Raw genomic sequence first — 18,790 nt, forward strand, 5'->3', positions numbered from 1 at the left:
GAAGTTGATGAGATCACCGTTGATGCTTTATGACTTGGTGTCTATGGTGAAGCCAGTCCTATGTCCCGGTTGGGCATGAAATGTCTGATGCTCATCCTCTGCAGATACTCTGGTATATGTACAGCTATTAGCCAGTGGTGGAGATGGGTTACTGACGTAGATGAATGCTTGCTTTTACCAGTATGGCCATTTAATTACTAAATTGACTGGCACTTTGTTGACTCTCAGGAAGTTCCTGATTATATTGAAAATGCTAGTATTTTTTGTGTTTATAACAATCTTCATAAATTCATACAAAATTTTTTTTCATTTTTTGGATTTGTTTTATGAATCATCCTAATATGTAGCATATAGTATTTATTTTCCCAAATATTCAAGGATAGAAAAAAAATTATTATAGCAGGTGTAAGATACAAAATTTCTTTAAGGTACATGTATATTGCATCATAATTATAAAACATGTCTATTGATCTGTGTTTACACTTGGTTTGTGTTTTGTGGTTTCTTTTTGCCAGCGGTAATAAATAAAATCTTTAGTACCTTTGAATAACGGGCTTTCTCCTCTGTACCCTGAAGTTTTGTCAGTTTCTGTTTAGTTTTTGTGCTTGAGCATGTAGTGTGAACCACAAGCCCCAATTCTGCTCCTCAAATCCTAACACAGGTAATTTTAAAACCTTTTTGACGAGGGCAGTGTAGAGTGGAGGTGAAGGGGTTATGCAAAGAGAACGATTATTTTGTGTGCTAGGACCTTCACCGTGTGGTGGATTTTCAGTGTCCAGAAACTTGTTTGAGAGTTAATGCAGAAAGTAAGAAAATTAAGAGGTAATGGGTGATGCTAATTGGAATTGCATTGTTTGAACCTCAATTTAGGTGAAATCAGGTCAGTTCTAAAGACCCCAAATGTCTCTGCATTTAGTTGAAGTTTTTCCATTTATTTCAGTGATGATAAGATTTCAGCCCAGCAGTCATAATTTAGCCACCTAAATAAGAGGACAGATTGTTAGGAGTTAAACACCCGCTATATTTACTTATTCTAGTAGAGCCAATAGTGCTGTATGACCAGTGTCTTACAGAGGCATTTTGAAAATCTTTATCCCAACTATCCATCTAGCTATGTAAATAGCTGTATTTGGATTATTGACCTTTTTTAGCAGGACGTGGTGTTTTCTTGTGTGCAAGCCACAAGTTATAGTCACCTTGTTATATTGCAGGCTTGCCTTCAGCTTGTTTTGTTAGAACTCTGCTTTATAACTACTTTAGCTTAATGACATTATGATTACTTTTCTGTGTACTTTAGAAGAATAGGAATAAATTGCTCTTCAGTGTTTCAAATCTAAATGGCAGTCATTTAGCGGTAACAATGGCATAGACTGGTACCTATGTTGTCAAAGTTTAAAAAATTATTTGATACAAATATTTACAAGAGATAGGGCTCAGTGGGAACTTGAAATATCTAAAAAGCAAACCTTTAAAAACATAGAGCACTGTGACGCTGCTTTTAATATTAAGATCTGTTCAACAATTCAAGCTGCTGTTGTAATAGAAAAGCATTGCCTTTTTAGCGATTGAGAAGTAAACATGGTTAATTGTGCTGCAAGAAAAAAATTAGCTACATACCTCTTAAGAAAAATATCATATCCTTGCAGCATTGGTGGTGCAAGTAAAGCATTTAGGTACTGTGTTCCATGTTTTTGTTTTTTTCTGACAGCACATGCCTTTCTTTTAAGATTATTAGAAGGAAGATAACTCTTGCATCTCAATCACAGATTATCCACTGAGAGTACCCACTAATGGCTGCCGTTAAGACATTTTTTATGTAATTTTGTTGCCCATTTTCATGAGTGGTTATGTTCTTCCCTCTTTCTCTGACTTATTTAAGAACTACAAAGTGGCTCTGGTCACAAATAGGATAATAGATAGGTGGCTAATTTGAGCCAGGATGGCAAAACCTGTAACCACATGTGACTGCCTGCCATGCCCATCTACAGTATTCTGTTTATACAGAAATTATCTTATAACACTGTTTCATACCATGTTTTTACTCAACAGTTTTTGAGAGACAGCTATAGCTTGTCTTCATAGAGCCAACAAGGTTTTGTGGTAAAGGAAAGGAGTGGGAGCAGAATAAAAATGATCCCTTGGGTCTTCTCAACTCAGTTTAAACCAGGTTGCCTGCATATTGATTGTGTTTTTAATACATTTGAGGTGGAAGACATGAAACAAGCTTTTTCACATGTCATGGTTTACACTGAAGCTGTTTGCTTACAGCATCTTGTTCCCAGGTTCACACGAGACTGGGATCACTTGGTCTGCACTCCGAATTCTCTGTGCATCCCTCCTATTCCATTCACGACTCTGTGTTGTCTGCAACGTACTGTCAGCTCTGTACAGTAAACTAGCCTTCTAGTTCTGATCTTCATGAGGATTGTTGGTTTTGTATTTAAGCAGTGAGGAATCAAGGCATAATTAAACGTTGCATTCCCACTAACAAGTGTACAAGAGTAATTGCTGAAATCAGAATGGTACCTTTGATTTGGGTAGTATTGTTCCAGGTCAGTTCTCTATGATAGGATCCTGCAGAGTGTCCTCACAAAATTCTTGATGGAAATTTGTCTGTATGTGATGGTAGTGATGGGAATGTCACTTTAAAGCTAGAATTTTGTGGAACAGTATTCTCCCTCTTCTCATTTTTCTTCCTTACTGCACCTGGATACACCAGTGATGTTTCTGCAGCAGGCAAGTAAATTCGCACGATTTTTATGCCACATCTTTTTATACATTGGAATACAGAAATATAATGCTACAAGACAGTATATACAAGAATGCATTGTAAACATATCTAGAAAAACAAATGTTTCCCCAGTTGTGTTCAAAATGTGAACTTTGAAACGTCGAGCTTTAGTTATCAAACTAAGCACAAACTAGCACTGTAGCTACTTTTGCATTGTTTTATCTTTCTAAATGATAGTTTTAAGGGCTCAGCAAGGATTGTTTTGTGGGTTTCTTCCTTCTCTTCAACCTGCATGAGGTTATCTTTCCAACACCGTGTCAGGCAGTGGGATAGCAATCTCCATTACTACAACTTACTCAATTATTACCATTACTGTGGTAGAAGTAGTATCCCATTTTCATGAAACTGATAGGACAAAGAAGGTTCTTAATTTTTTACATTACAGAAGTTAGAGGAGGTGTCAGAAATAGAAATGTAAGAATGAAAGCAAGCAGGATGGGAGTTCAGGGAGGCTTTCTGTGGACGCTGGTCTTCGACTTTTTGTTGTAATTATTTTGCATGGAAAAAGTAGCTTTGAAAGTCCTGAAAAACCCTCATTCAATTTACTGCATTTTTGCCCCTTGTAACTGAGTACATAGGTTTTGCCTGTTTTGATTTTGTAAATCAAATTACTTGCTGACCCACAGTGAAATGTTTGGCTTTGAACTGAGTAGCATTAAACTTCATTGATCTATATTGCTGTGGTGGCTCGAAGAAGTCGGGTGTGGTGCCTCTCACCTTCTCTTGTATATCTTGACTCCCCACTGCTTGCACTGCAGCTGAGAGTCATGTGTTCTGGAAGACATATAACCAGACCTGTTGTGGAAATACAGCGTGGATAAGGCATACACATGTATGGGGCAGGAACTGCATTACAGTGCCAAAAGTGGTTTTAGGTTGGTCCATCAAAATGTAGTTCATTCAACACAAAGTGCTGAAAGCTTTTGTTTTGTTTTTATTTATTTTTTTATTTTATGTCTCTAAGTAATTCTTGGTATGATAAAACATTAGAATTTCCTGTAGGATGGAAAGGTGGTTTTTTTCCCTGTGGTAACAGCCACCCCTCCAGTGCCCAACTCTGGTGTAAATCAAAGCAGAATGTGTAAGCAGTACCCTTCCTCTTATTAGAAATATCCTTCAAGAAAAGATTACTTAAGGAGTATTTTGTCTGTTGCTGCAGAAAAAAATGGGTTTTCAGTAAGAAAAGTGGCTGAGGCTTTTAACTGACTGGAAACCTGTAGCTAATTTCGTGCTGTATTTTGACATTATGCCTTGTATACCTGTTAGTGCAGAGAACTGTGTTCTTTTATAGTTTCTTTAGTACAGGGAATGCCTCTTTTCTTGTTATCAGTGGCAAAACTGGATAGCATTTCAGTCATTACACACTGCCGTATGTTTCTATGCATTTGAAAAGGATAATATTCATGTGGGCTACAGAACTCCAAACATGAGACAATTGTGAAAAGAGAAATTGAATTTCTGGCATAGTCTTCCCACAGTACATTCCAGTGAGTTAAAAACAAAACCCCACAGAAACGGTATTTTGATGCAGCTATTAGTGATAAACTGCTTCTCAGATATTTTGGTTGAAACTGATGGCTTAAAGATTTGGTGGTGTTTTTATGTGTGTGTCTTCTTTAAAAGGGATCAATTTTGGTTAAAATTAAAAGCAAAAAGAGGCAATTTATATTTTGTAGGAGAGGGAATAATGTCAGTAAAAAATGAGACATTTTTGTGCAAATGGAAAAAAAATGTAAAGCAAATTGAACTTCGGCATTTGCCATGTGAATACTTCTTTGATCATTCAGGATTTACTATTACATTACAGAAAAAATGTGAATCATGAATATAATTTTGAGAAACTCCAGTAGAATAGCATAGATCATAACTTCTAAAACTTGATATAGGCAGCACTAAAAGAAAGTGCAATAACATCCTTTATTCTGTTTGTGTTCAAGCTGAAGCTGATTTGGTTGCTATGCTTTATTTGCCATCCTAGATTTTACAGCAGTTTTGTTATGAAAAGTGTTCTGAAACAAACATAGTAGAAAGCAGAGCTTTACTTCAGAGAAAAGTTTCTTTGATTTTATGGCAAGTTCAAGGCCTAATGAACTGTGCATTTCTGTCAAACTGGCAAGAAATCAATAACATTTGGCCATTAGCCTGCTGCAAAGGAAAGGTTGGGATGCTGTTTTGCACTTCTCAAGCCAAGGCTTCATAGGATTTATTGTGGAATAGCAATAACACTACCGTCATGGGAAGGTTTTCCTGTTCAAAGATGATCTCCCTCAGGAACTCAAAATCTCTTTGTTTATTCAGGTTATCTTGAGAAAGCTATCACTGCTGGGGGGGTGGCTTGACATAGGAAGAAATATTTGAAGTTTTTTAAGAAGGAGAAACATAAAGTAAACCTTCTATGGAAAATGAACATAAGATCCCATTGTTCTGCATACAACTTTCTCTTTTCTGGGAGAGTGAAAGTGATGCCTGTATTTTTCTGTCCTCTCTTTCTCAACCATGTTGTGACTCTGTCTTCTCCAAAATGATGATGCCAGCTTAGAATTGCTCTTGGTTCTCACTGTCACATGCTCCTTGCAGGAAAGTGACATTTGACCATCATTCCTTTATATGCTTGGAAATTCTCAAGTCATACATCTGTGGACAACAGGATGAGGCTTTACTGCTACTCAGAGTGTGTGCAGGGCAGAGTGGCTGGACTGAGGTGATATGACCGTGGTGACTGAGCCCAAGCAACACTTAACGACTCTGAAACAACGTTCTCCTTTGCCCTTGGCAGCTTTGTTATGCGTCTGCACTGGTAGTTGCTGACTCCTTGCAGAAAGTATTTCAGAAAGTCTGTAAGAGAAACTGGTGTTAATTTAAATGTATGTCATATGAAATGCCCTAAAAACCTGCATTGTTCAGAGAATGAAAACATGCTGCATGCACCTTATCCTGAGTAACAAAACAGAGCATGATCTCAGAAGAGCCAGTAGTGACACTGCTCAAATGCTGATGCAGTCCAGGAGTTGTGGAACATCTGGAAATGTCTCTATTATCAGAAAGGTGCTTCCAAAGGTCAATATTAACCAACACGGAGCCAGAATGCTCTCATCAGATGGAAAGGAAACTCATGCCTAGCATGAATAAAAAGGTTGTTCTACTTTTCTGTCATAAATCCATTGGTAAACACTCCATGCAAAAAGAAGCATCACACCTGTTTGCTTGACATATGGAATTGCCGTAGCTCCAGGGGAAAAAAAGAGTTGATGAATCTGTATTATCAGTAAATGGGTTTTTGAAGGTAGTTCTATAATTCCTTTTGGTGTATTTGATTTAAGCCCATTGTATTTCTAAACAGAACACTAAAGTTAGTTTTGGTCCACACTTACAGCTTCATTGATGTCATCTGAAGGGAAGGGGATGCCTGACATCACATTGCACTGCTGGATAAAGACAGTGGTGTTAGAGTAAGTTGTACAAGCTCCCTTTCCCTGCAGAGGTGGCATTTGTAATCAAATGATAAAAACTGATACCTGTAGCCAAAGAGAGGCAGTGGGACAAATAATGTTTGTGCCTCTTGAACGTGTCTTGCCAGGATGCACATGTCTTGCAATGAATGCTCTTATGCACTTCAGGACATGAAAACTATAGCATCTTTCTCTCTCAAAAGATTTTGGTGACCCTTTCTCCTCCATGCAAGCTCTCCTGAAATCAAGCTGCCGATAATATGATCCGTGCATTGGTGAACCGAGTGAGTTTTGGGCATGAACCTCCTTACTGGAGAAAACCAGTAGCTCCAGAGAGGGAGAACAGCTATGGATCAGTTGGGAAAATGTTTGCTTTCTTGTTTCCCTCTTTAGACAGTCCTTTAAAGTGGTGTCTTTGAAACACTTGACTTTGGAGGAAAGGAGACACTTCCTCACACTCAAAAGTTCAGTTAAGGTGTACTTGGAGTCTGAATGGATCACAAGTCCTGTCAATGGATGTCAACAGTGGTTTAGCCAAATCTGGGGCCAGGTTTGAATAGAAATATTGGTTCCCTCCCCATCAACGCAGCTTAAAAAGTAAGAAATAGGTTATGGTTACTACCCTAAGTAACTTCCTATTGCTGTCTTTGTACAAACATTGGTTAATAGTGGTGGAATGACAAGTGTGATTAAAGCCAGAGCATTCACAACCAATTTTTAAGGGAACCAAAATCCAGGTGTTCTCTAAAAGATGTGAAATGTTTTTGTCCTGTTAGAGAATATAATTGTTGAATTTCTTAAAAAGGGAACTTCAACATGTCCTTTGCTGTATGCAAGACACTCATTTAGGTGAAAAATTAGGTATGATGTTTAAAGGATTTCACACTGCATAAAACTGCAAAATTTTTGTTACTATCAGACAATCTATTGAATATATCACAGCTAATATGATTTGAGAGATATTAGTAAAAACCTGAAAAGAAAGCATGTACTGTAGTTGCAGTTGGGTAAATTGTTGAAACCTAAGTGCATGCTTAAGTGGTAAATATTGTAAATATTATAAAATGTGGATTCCATCGTTAATACTATTGGTTTTATAGCCTGAAAATAATTTTGATTCACACAGGCCGTGAACACATTTCAGCAATCTCCAGCCAAATTTTGAAAACCAGTTTTTGGCTCACCACTTCTTATAGTACAAATCAGTTCTCACCCTTCATATAATATGCTAGTGGATGTGACACTCCTGTCAGTGTGGGGTTTTCATTTATATATGCAAGGTGGGTTAGTTGTTTGGATGATTTTTGATTTACTGATACAGCGTGTCTAAACAGCTTCATCAGTTAAGGAAATTTCAGTGAATTCATGCACAAAACCAGGCGTTGATGATGGGTAGCTGGAAGTGGGAATAATCTTACTGAGGATTAAGAAAGGATTGCCTTACAGATTGAGTCATCTTGATTGTTGCTTGGCCAAGGTGAGGTGCATTGAATTTTTTTTTTTCTTTTTTGTCATTGATGAAAACTTGGAGAACTAAAAGGATAGCAATTACAAGAATGTGTAGGGAATGTCACAGGAATTTGATCTAAATGTTTCTTAGCGGGTGTGATGTGACAGGACTCAACAACTCTTTGATGTCCTGAAACAAGTTAAACATTTTCTTGCTCTCTGTATCTCGGTGTACTCCATATATTCAGGTGAATTTGAGACAGAGCAGTCCAAACTGTTGCCTGCTGGTCCTGAATGTCCAAGTGCATTAATAGATAATAATAATTAGTTATAGTTCCCTCCAAATGGATAAACACTACTTTTCTGCTTACAGTCTCTAGGAATGAGGCTGGGAAATCTAAGTTTAATGAAGAACTTGTTTCTATGTGAATGATGGTTACAGACACACTGTTTTCAGTTCTGTGGAGTTCGTGGACTTCTTGAATGTTGTTCTTAAGCCTCCTGAGTTCCTAGGTCCTGGTGGGTTGACCAGCCAGCGCTCCTTTTGATGGAGTATGCGTGAATGGAAGGTGGAGGTCTAGGCAGAAGAACATGGTTCTGGTGTTGGAATAACCTCTTGCTTAAAGCAAGGTTCTGTCACTTTTCTTCCCAAGTTTTTTATTAGGTTATATCCAGGCTCCAACCCCTAGGGCTAGTTAACTATTGAGTAAGGCTGTCAGTGAGTGTGATGGCACAAAAAGAGATTTTTCCATGTCATAAAATCATTCAGGTTTGATAGACAGTTTTGAAAATATTGTGTGTGGCTTTTTGCAGTGGTCTTTTATTTTCGATCAGAGCACTGGCATCTCTGGTCCTGGCAGGTGGACCGTACAAGTCTTGTCCCTCATCTCAAAGAATACTGCAGTTGCTTGAAATTTTGAGTGTTTGTTTTTTTCTGAAACTGTTTATAGATAGAAGTGATTATATATAACAGAGATGTAGCAAGGTCTAGGATGTGCTGACTTCTTATTCTTGCTTCTCTATCGTATGTTGGCTCACTTCAGGGAGAGAAGCTCTGTTTATAGCAATCTTGAGTTGAACTCGTTTACAGCAGATCTATATTTGGGCATCTCTGCACATATCCTTGTGTCTAAAATGGGCACCATAATTCTTAACTTGTAGAGCAGTTAGAAGATTAGTTAGTGTCTGTAAAGAGCTTTAAAAATTACAAATCCTGTGTTTGCATTTCTTCAGAAATAAATAGGAAGCCAGCCAATTAATCTGCTTCCTAGAAATTAATATGTCAAAATCACTTGCTCTATAAAAATTGCTTATGTGCATGGTTTGGGGTAGGTATACCTTTTATTTTACTTTTTATCTTACTTTTTGCCTAAGTAGTGCTGTTTTCTGAGAAACGCAGGCTCCACTCTTGCAGTGCACACACTGTATGGATGCAATCTTCAAAACTGAGACCCATTATATAATTCCATTATTTACCTGTTCATTCATTACTTAAAATGAGGCTGCATGTTTTTAGTAATGAGGGTAATTTAGTACCTAGAACAACTGAACATGGGCTCAGGTGGGTTTTCCATTACTTTCTCTGTTAGGGTTGATTGAGAGGGTCTGTGTTTCACCTCGATTCTGTATGTTTGATGCAGAAACTGTCCAGTGAGATTTTTCTGGCCGATATTACGTAAGTCCTTAGACTGGAAGGTTATAAATGCCCTTCTGGCCTTCAAAGTCTGATCTTTTAATTCAGATACAGGGATGTCTTTTGTAGGGCAGAACAAATACTTAGTTTATAGCTGAATTCATATGGAGGTGCTCTGCATCATTATCAGATTTCAGACAACGAAGGTGAATACCAGGTGCTCTGACTGGACACCTGGTTGTTTGGACAAAGAGGGAAAGGCTGTTTGTACATAGAGAAAGGCTATGGTTGCTAAAAATGATGGAGGAATGAGAGAGGGTAAAAAAAGAACAAAAGACAAAAAGTCTAATTCCTGAAAAATATATAAAACTGCCACTGATTACAGTATTCCCTGTTGTCTCTTTCTGTCTATTTCCCCCATCTCTCTTTCTTTGTCACTTTGAACAGCACAATTTTCTACTAATACAGCTGTTCTGGGCTTAGATATGTGGCAGGGCTGTAATCTTGAGAGCCTTTAGCTGTGCCATACTTGAGGAGGGACCAGAAGAACTTGGATTAACTTGACTGCTCATTCCCTCCTGTTCAATCTCAATCGAAAGGCAGCTAATGACACACAGGAGAAGTGGAGTAGAGACAAGAAATGAGGAGCTGTGCCTCTAGCCTCCAGGTCATCAGTAAGAGTAATGGAATTTCTGTGCTCCCTTTCCATCGTTTGCACTGCAAACATTTCACTGCTGGAGATCATGGTACCAATGTGTACCTGACAGCGGTCAGGATGCGCTCTCTAAATACAGGATGACAGCGTGTGTCCTGAAAATGTCTCAAACTGTGATTAAAACCAACTCGTTCAAAGGAAGTGATTTTGCCTTTGCAAGCATAAGGAAGATATTATAAAGAAATTGAAGACTGGAAGGGATCTGAGGCAACAAGTGGTAGGTAAAATTTAGAGGTTTTATTGGTAAGTGGGATCTGCAGATCTGAGTGCTGTGTCCTTTTTCCAGTGCTTGGGAAGGTGAGAATCCTAGGAATGGCCTTGAGGTCATAGAGTGGTGAGCAGAAGGGCACCATTAGATATTGGGAGAAATTTTGCCTGTCTCTTGGTTTAGGCATGTTTGGTTTGGCTGCAGTTTATAGCAGATACTTTTCACTTTATAGCAACTTGGTCTTTGGAAGGTATCTTCAGGGCACAGCTACTGCATCAGTCACCTAAGGAAGTTAGATGTAGAGATCTATCAGTGTCAGTCACAGAAGATCTGACACATGGGACAAGAGGCTAAGCATATGCAGGAAGGCAGCAGCTCTGCGAACGCTGTGATTGTTTGCTAGTGAATATACCACTGTTGGGATGCAGCCTTTCAGGTCCCTGAAAAGTTAAATGAGGGGCTTTGTGGATTGTTCTACCAGATTCAAGCATGGTGATACAATGCAAGCCCCAGGTTGGTTGACAAAAAGCCTTTAAGAGACGGGTCTCCTATACAGAGTTCCCAACAAAATGAGACACTTAACTGGACTGTCCTGAATTCCAGTCCTGTACCTTCATTACAGACCTTATTTCTGTTCAGCGCAAGGCACTGGAGACAGCAGCAGTTACCAATGTGAGAAGAGGGAAAATGTCCTGAAACTGACTTATGCACAGCCTTCTAGGCAGTCAGCTTGTGGTTTCTGACAGGAAATTCACACTAGACAGTGTCAAATGCATTTTTGAGATGATGCTACCCATGTTCAGTTTATTATTAGTGAATAATTTAGCTGCACTTACTGTGTTGTATCAGTTCCTGTAGGCTTTACTTTGTGAAATTTCGTTTTGTGTGGCAGAATTTTTCCCTGCTGATAAACTGCTGCTGAAGTACAAATGGTCTGCATTGAAAATACAGCAGATGGGGCCATATTAGCCTGATTCGCTCATCCATGAAAACAAATGCTATAAACATTGTACTTTGGCATAATTTTGATGGAAGTCAACAGAGTTGCTGGAGAATTAAGGTCTGCAGTGACATTTGACTATTCCTTGATTTCTGTTTTACATGCAAGTGGCGTATGGTATTTTTTATCAATATAGTAAGAGTTTCTAAAACAGGATACATTTATGTGTAATCATCCTAATTCCAAAACTGCTGAATACATATTTAAATATAAGGACCTCAGAACGCTGTTGTTCTTGGCCCAGACAGTATTTGCAGAATGGCTCAGGAAGGTGATTCACTCTCAGATGCCAGAATAGGTTTTATGCAGTAGGTTGTAACTTGCTTAATCCAGTATTGGTTAGAGAGAGAAGACATCAAGTCATCTCATCAACCATACCATATAGAGTGCATATCTATATATAACAGTATATATTTGACCGCTGTTAAACCAAATCCAGAACAGATACTACGGTCTGTATCTGAATCTCCTCATTGTGGGAGATGGAGATCCACAACAATGCCTTCTAATGTGTTCTCGAGCCAGTGGCTTGGCAGATAAAAGCTATTCTCGTTTACCTCTAGTCCCACTTCACTACCAGATTTCTATCTACCAGGTGTGATGAAGTAACATTAAGATGTTAAAAACCCCCTTATTCCCTGGGTGCCACCACAAAGAAACACAGAAGCTGAAATACTTCAGTGGCTCTCTACCAGTTTTGCAAATTACCTCTTTATTTTTTTAAAGAATCAAAATAAAAACCAAAATATGCAAGAAAAAACCAAACAATTGCTAAGAGCCTGCACTTCATGAAAATGTCAGCATATCTTGTTTATAATAAAGTGCAAAGCAACTGGAAGGATTTAAAAGGCTCACATATCATAAAATAAAGTTTTAATTAGCTCCCACAAGACTATGAGAAAGGCTTTATTTGACCAAAGGTCCAACTAGTCCAGTATCCTATCTCACGTTGTGGCCATGAGGACATGCTGGGGAAGGCCTCAAGTTAGGTACATATTTTACTTTTCCTTTCCCCCTCCTCTGAGATGACTTTAAGTTTCCAGTTATTTTCAAGCTTCAAGACTGCTTGAATTCTGAGTATGTGAATTCTGTGTGTTGAGTAATTCAAAATTTCTTTATAGTGTACTCTTTAATCTACCCGCAACCCACTGACACTTACTGCATCGACCACTTCCTTTATAAAGGAACAATACCAGTTTACTACCAGTTGCATGAAGAACCACTTTCTTCTATTTGTTTTGAAGCTGATTTCTAGGACATTCATTTAACAGATTTTTTTTTTTTTTTTTTTTACTCAGAGAAATAGGGTAATGGATCCCTGTCTATCCATTCCATATCTCTTGTGATTTTGTAGGCCCATATTGTATCCCTGAAGTTGTTCCTTTCTTTGTACTGAAGAGTCTCAGCTCAAGTTTTGACTTACATGGGTATCTGATTTGGATGTATGCTAGCCCTTCCATACCACTTTCATCTTTTTCTGAACCTTTCCCATTTTATGTTGCCCTTTCTGTGATGGGGGTTCCAAACCTACTCACAGCATTCAAGATTTTTCTTAGAGTATCAGCTTTTTTTCTGCTTCTTTCCCAATTGTCCCTAGCAGTCAGGTTTGCATATTTTGGCAGCTGCTGAGCATTGGGCTGATGTTTTCATGGAACTTATTCCAGGATTTTGCTCTTGAGGGGTAGTACCAAGCACAGAGCCCATCTTTTCACATACAAAGCTTGGAATGTTTTTCCGCATGTATGTCACTTTACATTTGTGTACAAGTAATTTCATCTGCCGTTTTACTGTCCAGTAACTTCAGTGTATGGAGTCTGTGGTTCTTCATAAAAGGTTCTCATCATTACTATCTTGAATAATTAACAAACTTTGTCATCCTTTGTAATGCCTGTCCCAGTCCTCAACACAATTCCCAGAGGAGGTCCTTTGATGACCTTGTTCCATTGTAAGAACTGACAGATGGTCCAGTAGTCCAGCTCTGTTTCCTAGCTTTTGATCAATTTTTTTTTTTTTTTCTTTTGTCTGTGGAGGAACATTTTTTGTGCAAGTCCTGGATGCTTAAGTATTTCCCTAAAAATCTGTCAAAAGCATTTTGAAAACCGTATCATCATAGTCCAAATGCTTGCTGACCCCTTCAGAGAACTCCACTGGGTTTAGAGGAGATGACATCTTTTTACAAAAGCCGTACTGACTCTTCCCAAGTACATCATATTGATTCTGATGTCCACTAATCCTGGTCTCATTATAGCTTCTACTAATTGATGTGATACAAGCATGAAGTGTATTGGCTTTGTAGATCTCCCTGGAAACTTTAAAAAAAATTGTCACGGTTTTCACCCTCCTGTCATTATTCCATTACCATGCTAATTTAACAGCAGTGGGTTATGAATTTTCTGCCACTGCTAGTGGCACAGCAAGTCTCAAGATGTGGCAAAACCCAACCCTGGCATTTGCCTTCCTTTGACTCAAGACACAACACTGTCCTTCCCACTAATATGCTGGTGACCCAGTGATGGGGAGGGACAGTTGTCTTCTCCCCCAAACATTTCCCTCACCTGCCCCAGACATTTCCCTCACCTCCATACACTCATCCTTTTGCACTCGTTCCCCTTTAGGGTTGCTGCCTTCTTCCAAATATATTCCCTTCTTTTCCTTCCTTTTTCCCAGAATGTAAGAAATACATAATATACATAATGTTTTTTATTTGAGAAGCTGGATAAAATACTGTCAGTAGGACACATCTGAAAACTTCATCAGTTAACATGTCCTTGAATAGTACAAGCTACTTTGATTTAGACTGCAGTTTGCTGCTTTTCCTTAGGGATTATTGAAGAGTCTTCAGTTGCTGCAGTGATTGTCCTCTTCTGCCCAATAATTTACTTGTGCTTGAGATTGCATACAAGTTTCCAGATTCTGAAATGCAATTGTCTTTAGAAGTCAAGATTAAGAAATATTTTTAGCTTGTCATCTTACATTTTAATTAATTGCCTCTTCCACCTTTTTTAGCCTCAGAGGTTTTAAATATGCCTATATAAACTTCAGGTAGTGAATATAAGCCTTAAAGATACAACAAATGATAAAGCTTCATCATGCCTTGCATTGAGACTTTTGTTAAGGCTTTTAATTTTTGGCAGCAATCTTTGTACACAAACTAACTTTTCATGATTGTTTTACATTTATAGTGTACATTCTTATCAATATTGACGGCTGGAATTTTCTTTTAAATTACTCTTGAAGTCCTGGCTTGAATGATTATACCAAGACAGTGCAATAAGTCATTGAAAGACCAGGAAATAGCATCTAACAAGGTCACAACACATTTAAGCTTTTAAAATGGTATTTTTATAGTATATTAAGAAGAAAATTAGATGTGTTTTTTGTTTAGTAAGAAAAGTTTAGGGAAAAGCAGTTCATTGACAAGTAGCTAATACCACAGTACAATAATTTACAACCAACAATACAACAAAATTTGGTAGTCATCTTGGAGTCCTTTGAAACATAATTTAGATGTTTATGGGCCATGCTGATAGAAGAGTAAGATAACAAAACCACTGTTGGCAAATGCATCATTTCTCCAATATGAGTTTTTCCATCCATTTGAAGCTGACCAAATTTATGAGGAACTGGAGACAGGAGCCTGCAGTAAGAGTTGTCAAGCCGTGTTGTTGTCTAGGGTAGCAGCTCTTCTGCCTGTGACAGATAGCAGCACCACTGTGGGAAGATGGGTCCTCATTCTCCTTGGTCCTTCAGTATTTCAGTAACTGAATTGTTACAAGAATCACCACTAATTTACAAATGGAAAAGACATGTTGGGTTGCTACCACTGCTGGGGGATGAAAAGGAGTAACTGGTGAAGCAGATGTAGTAATAAATTATCAGATGATAGCAGATAAGAAATAGGAGAGGAGATGCCCTTTGTAGATTCCATGTGAGGTGGAGAGAAGAGAAGCAAGCTGTGGGTTTGTCCCCATGTGTTGGAGAGCATGGAGCCTGTGACTCTCACTTCATAAACACCAAATGCTTTTGTCAGCTACAACGAGAACAGCATTCTGCTCTTAGGAAATTTAGTCTTAGAGGTGTCTGTATTGGTGGAAATGCTACCTCAGTATGTCTTAGAAGTAGTGTTTCTGTTATGGGGCATGTATCATTTGGATTGGGTTTTGGAATTTTTTTAGATTTTTTTTTTTAACCAGAACAATCCTTTTTTTTTTTTATTTTGGAAAACATGGTGTCTTCAGAGTTTTTGCTGTCTTATTTGAAATACAGCCATTATTTGGGGAGTTTTATAAGGACTAAGTCATGGTGTGAACTGCTGTCAGTGGGGAATGCAGCATAATAATCTATGTACTCTGGTACAGAACTTCTTTCACTCAGGGCCTTAATCTTGTTACAGTCTTGTCCCTGAAGCAGAAGTGCCCATCAGGTCATTCCTTAGTTTATCCTTTTCACCATATGAAGAAACTCTGATCAGCACTAGATAAAAGTCAGAGAAGTGATACACAACAATATTCTTGATGCATCTTGATCCCATTGTTCTTTCTTTGACTGTCAGTCAAGATAGTGCCTTCATACCCATGCAAGGTGTATGAAACTTTCCCTTCTTTTTTTTCCAAGCTTTATTTTTGAGAACTATGTCAAAAATGTTTTTATTGAAATGAAGACTTACCATTTTGCTTGTACATACCTGAATACTGAAAAGACACCTTAAAATGAAATTACTGAATTTGTTTTATATCAAAATACAGAATGTTCATGTTCAATGTACAGAATGCTCCTATGAGTCTGAAGATTTTAAAAATAAACAGTAAAAAAATTGTCCAACTGAACCACAGGCTTAACTTGAAACATGAGTGCTTGCCTGCTAGTCCAGCAGGCATGATGAGTGATAATGAGGGTAGCTGATATAAGTGTGTCCTATAGTTATTAAGTATTTACTGTTATCACTTCCAGAAACTAATACTGTGTGTGCAGAAAGGTGGTTTTTACCTGTACTGTACTGCAGTGATGTGGAAGCTGAACTGTTTAGCAGATTGAATGGCAGTGCTAAAATTATATGTGTCTATATATAAATATATGTATATGTATATAGGCCCACTCATATACGTCATCAACTTGAAAATCTAATAATGCATCACAGAAATCATCTTATTTTCTTGTAGTAAATTAGTTCTGTAAATGAGCAACATTTATTTTAAAAAGAGGATTCAGTGATGACTTAGAGATTCTTTTTAGAGGCAGGTTATTGATATTTTGCTTGCACTTCGCTTATTCTAGAGTTGAATGTAGATTATTTTTGAAGTAGCTTCTGAAAACAAATGTCTTTTAAAATTTAGCTTTTGTTTCATTGGGTCCAGTCCTATGTAGTGGCCCTCTAAGTTTGAATTTGTGTATTTTCTTGGGCTAACTAAGTGTTTAGATCATGCTTATCACCATGGTAACTGCAGACCTCTAAGTCTAAATTCTGCGACATGAAATCACTGCAAGTCATGCTCAAAAGAGGTCTGAGTTACCTCACTTTAAAAGTAGGAAGGACTGTAATATTGTCTCTCCCTTTAACTTGAATCCCTACACAATGGGATTAAATCCAGTGCTTGTCTACACTTGTGTCTTTATTCTAATTTTATATGTAGCAGCTTTATGAAACATAAATAACTTGTTACATAAAATGCAGCTCTGAACAGTGTGATTTATCTTTAAATACACTTTTAAAAATAGAGTATTCCAGTCTATAAACATAGCACATGTGTGTGTAATCTTGCTTCACTTTTTATTGTCCTGTAGGTTGTTTTCAACAGTACTGTTTTGTTATACAAGTTTTTATCTATCACTGCTATGGGGAATCCTATGGACCTGATGAAATGTTTCTTTCTATTCATGGCATTCAGGTTTAACTCATATGCACTGTCGAAAAAACAAAGTTTTGTAGGATTGTCCTTCTACTGATTTATTGATCTTTGTCTGTGCTTTGGAATTGTTTTGGTTTTGAAACTTAATGGCTGAGTCTGGGCTTTCTTTGTATAGCCCGATAATGTGAATGTTGCTTCATATTTACTCTTGTTTCTGTTTTGTTGGTCTGTTGCTAATTCTGCAGTGCTTGTAGTCTTCTGTAGGAAAAGTGTTTTGTACACACATAACAATGTTTAGTCAATTAATAAAACACACAAATGAATAGTTTTCTCTTTATGGAATACCATCATACCTACTCATGTTACCCAAAAAGAAACCAAACTTATGAGTGTACTCAGACACACAGAGGCATCTGGGTTTTGTAAATGTGAGGTCCCCAGGCACAAACCTTGATGCAAATACAGGTGCACAGACAGAGCTAGAGACAGTGTAGTGAATCCAGTGTATCTGGGGTGTGTTGAACCTGCACACTGCACAGACGACTTGTGTGTTGTACGAGCACAGCAGGCTGCTAGGTGTTTCAGAAGGGTCCAATAAATGGATGAAATAATCTCTTTTTATATGGACAAAATTCAATATCAGTGTTCACAAAATCTGCAGCTAATTCTCCTTAGGTAAAATTTCATCCCTTCTGTTTCTGTTATGCTTGTGTTCCTTCTCCTTTGGAAATGGCTTTTAATTCTGGGGTGTTTTATATTTGCTTCATCTCTGTTTGGCTCAGTGAGGCTTTTTCAGCTGAGCTGTAGGTTTGACAAGGAAAGCAGAATGTTTGTTGACATCACTTCAGGTTTCTTACTGCTGTAAACAATGGCTAATGGCACGGGTGAACACAAATTATACACCTCGCTTGCTGACTGGAGCAAGTTTGGAATTTGCCTAGACCTCAAAAGGTAATTGCTGCCACATATCGTTATACTTGTTCTCTGTTAACTGGAATGGAGGTGGAAGAGGGGTTGAGAAGTTCTAGGTAATGGACAGAACTGAGTGGCCTGGTGCAGAGATGTTTAGCTATACAAGCTCCTGAATCACATCAGACCTAACAACCGGATGGTTTTATATATGGGCAGATCCCTCAGTGGTCCTTCTGCTTGTGAAACAGCTGGCTTGCGAATGGGTGCATTTAAGGCACCTGTGGAAATTACAGACCTGTGTTTAGGTAGAATATTTTCTGGCCTATTTTCATCTAAGATGAAAGAATTATGTTTGCTACCTGGCTGTAAGTTAGTATGCAAGCTATGCAAAATAAGCTTGTAAAATGGGTTTTAAGGTAGACTGGGGTTCTCCTCTCGTCTCTAGATACTACTAGTTACTACTAGTACTACTAGTTACTACTAGTTACTACTAGTTACTACTAGATACTACTAGTTACTACATTCTGAAAGCAGCAAAAGCTTCCCAGAAATTCTGTGTTCTATGGGACATACTGTGGGCAACATCCATCGTGTAAGAAATGCCGTTGGAGAATATGACACTTCTTGTGTGAATAGCATTTTCTTGTGAAAACAAAAAGTTATTGCAATGAGAGTTATTGGTGAGTCTTCTTGAAAGAAGGGCAAAAGTGTTTTGGGAGTGTGATGAACGAGAAGGGACGCTTTCAGTGTTGTATTAGAAAGGTGAGGAAGTAAGCTAGAGCCAGTG

General features: G+C 38.0%; 1 protein-coding gene across 4 annotated transcripts in view; it reads left to right on the forward strand.

Annotated features, from left to right (window-relative positions):
* The window catches only part of RASGRF2 (Ras protein specific guanine nucleotide releasing factor 2), a 131,189-nt gene that overhangs the window by 21,557 nt on the left and 90,842 nt on the right, over positions 1-18,790 (forward strand). The window lies entirely within an intron of this gene.

The sequence above is a fragment of the Athene noctua genome, chromosome Z (genome assembly GCF_965140245.1).
Source record: "Athene noctua chromosome Z, bAthNoc1.hap1.1, whole genome shotgun sequence".
Classification (NCBI taxonomy): Eukaryota; Metazoa; Chordata; class Aves; order Strigiformes; family Strigidae; genus Athene; species Athene noctua.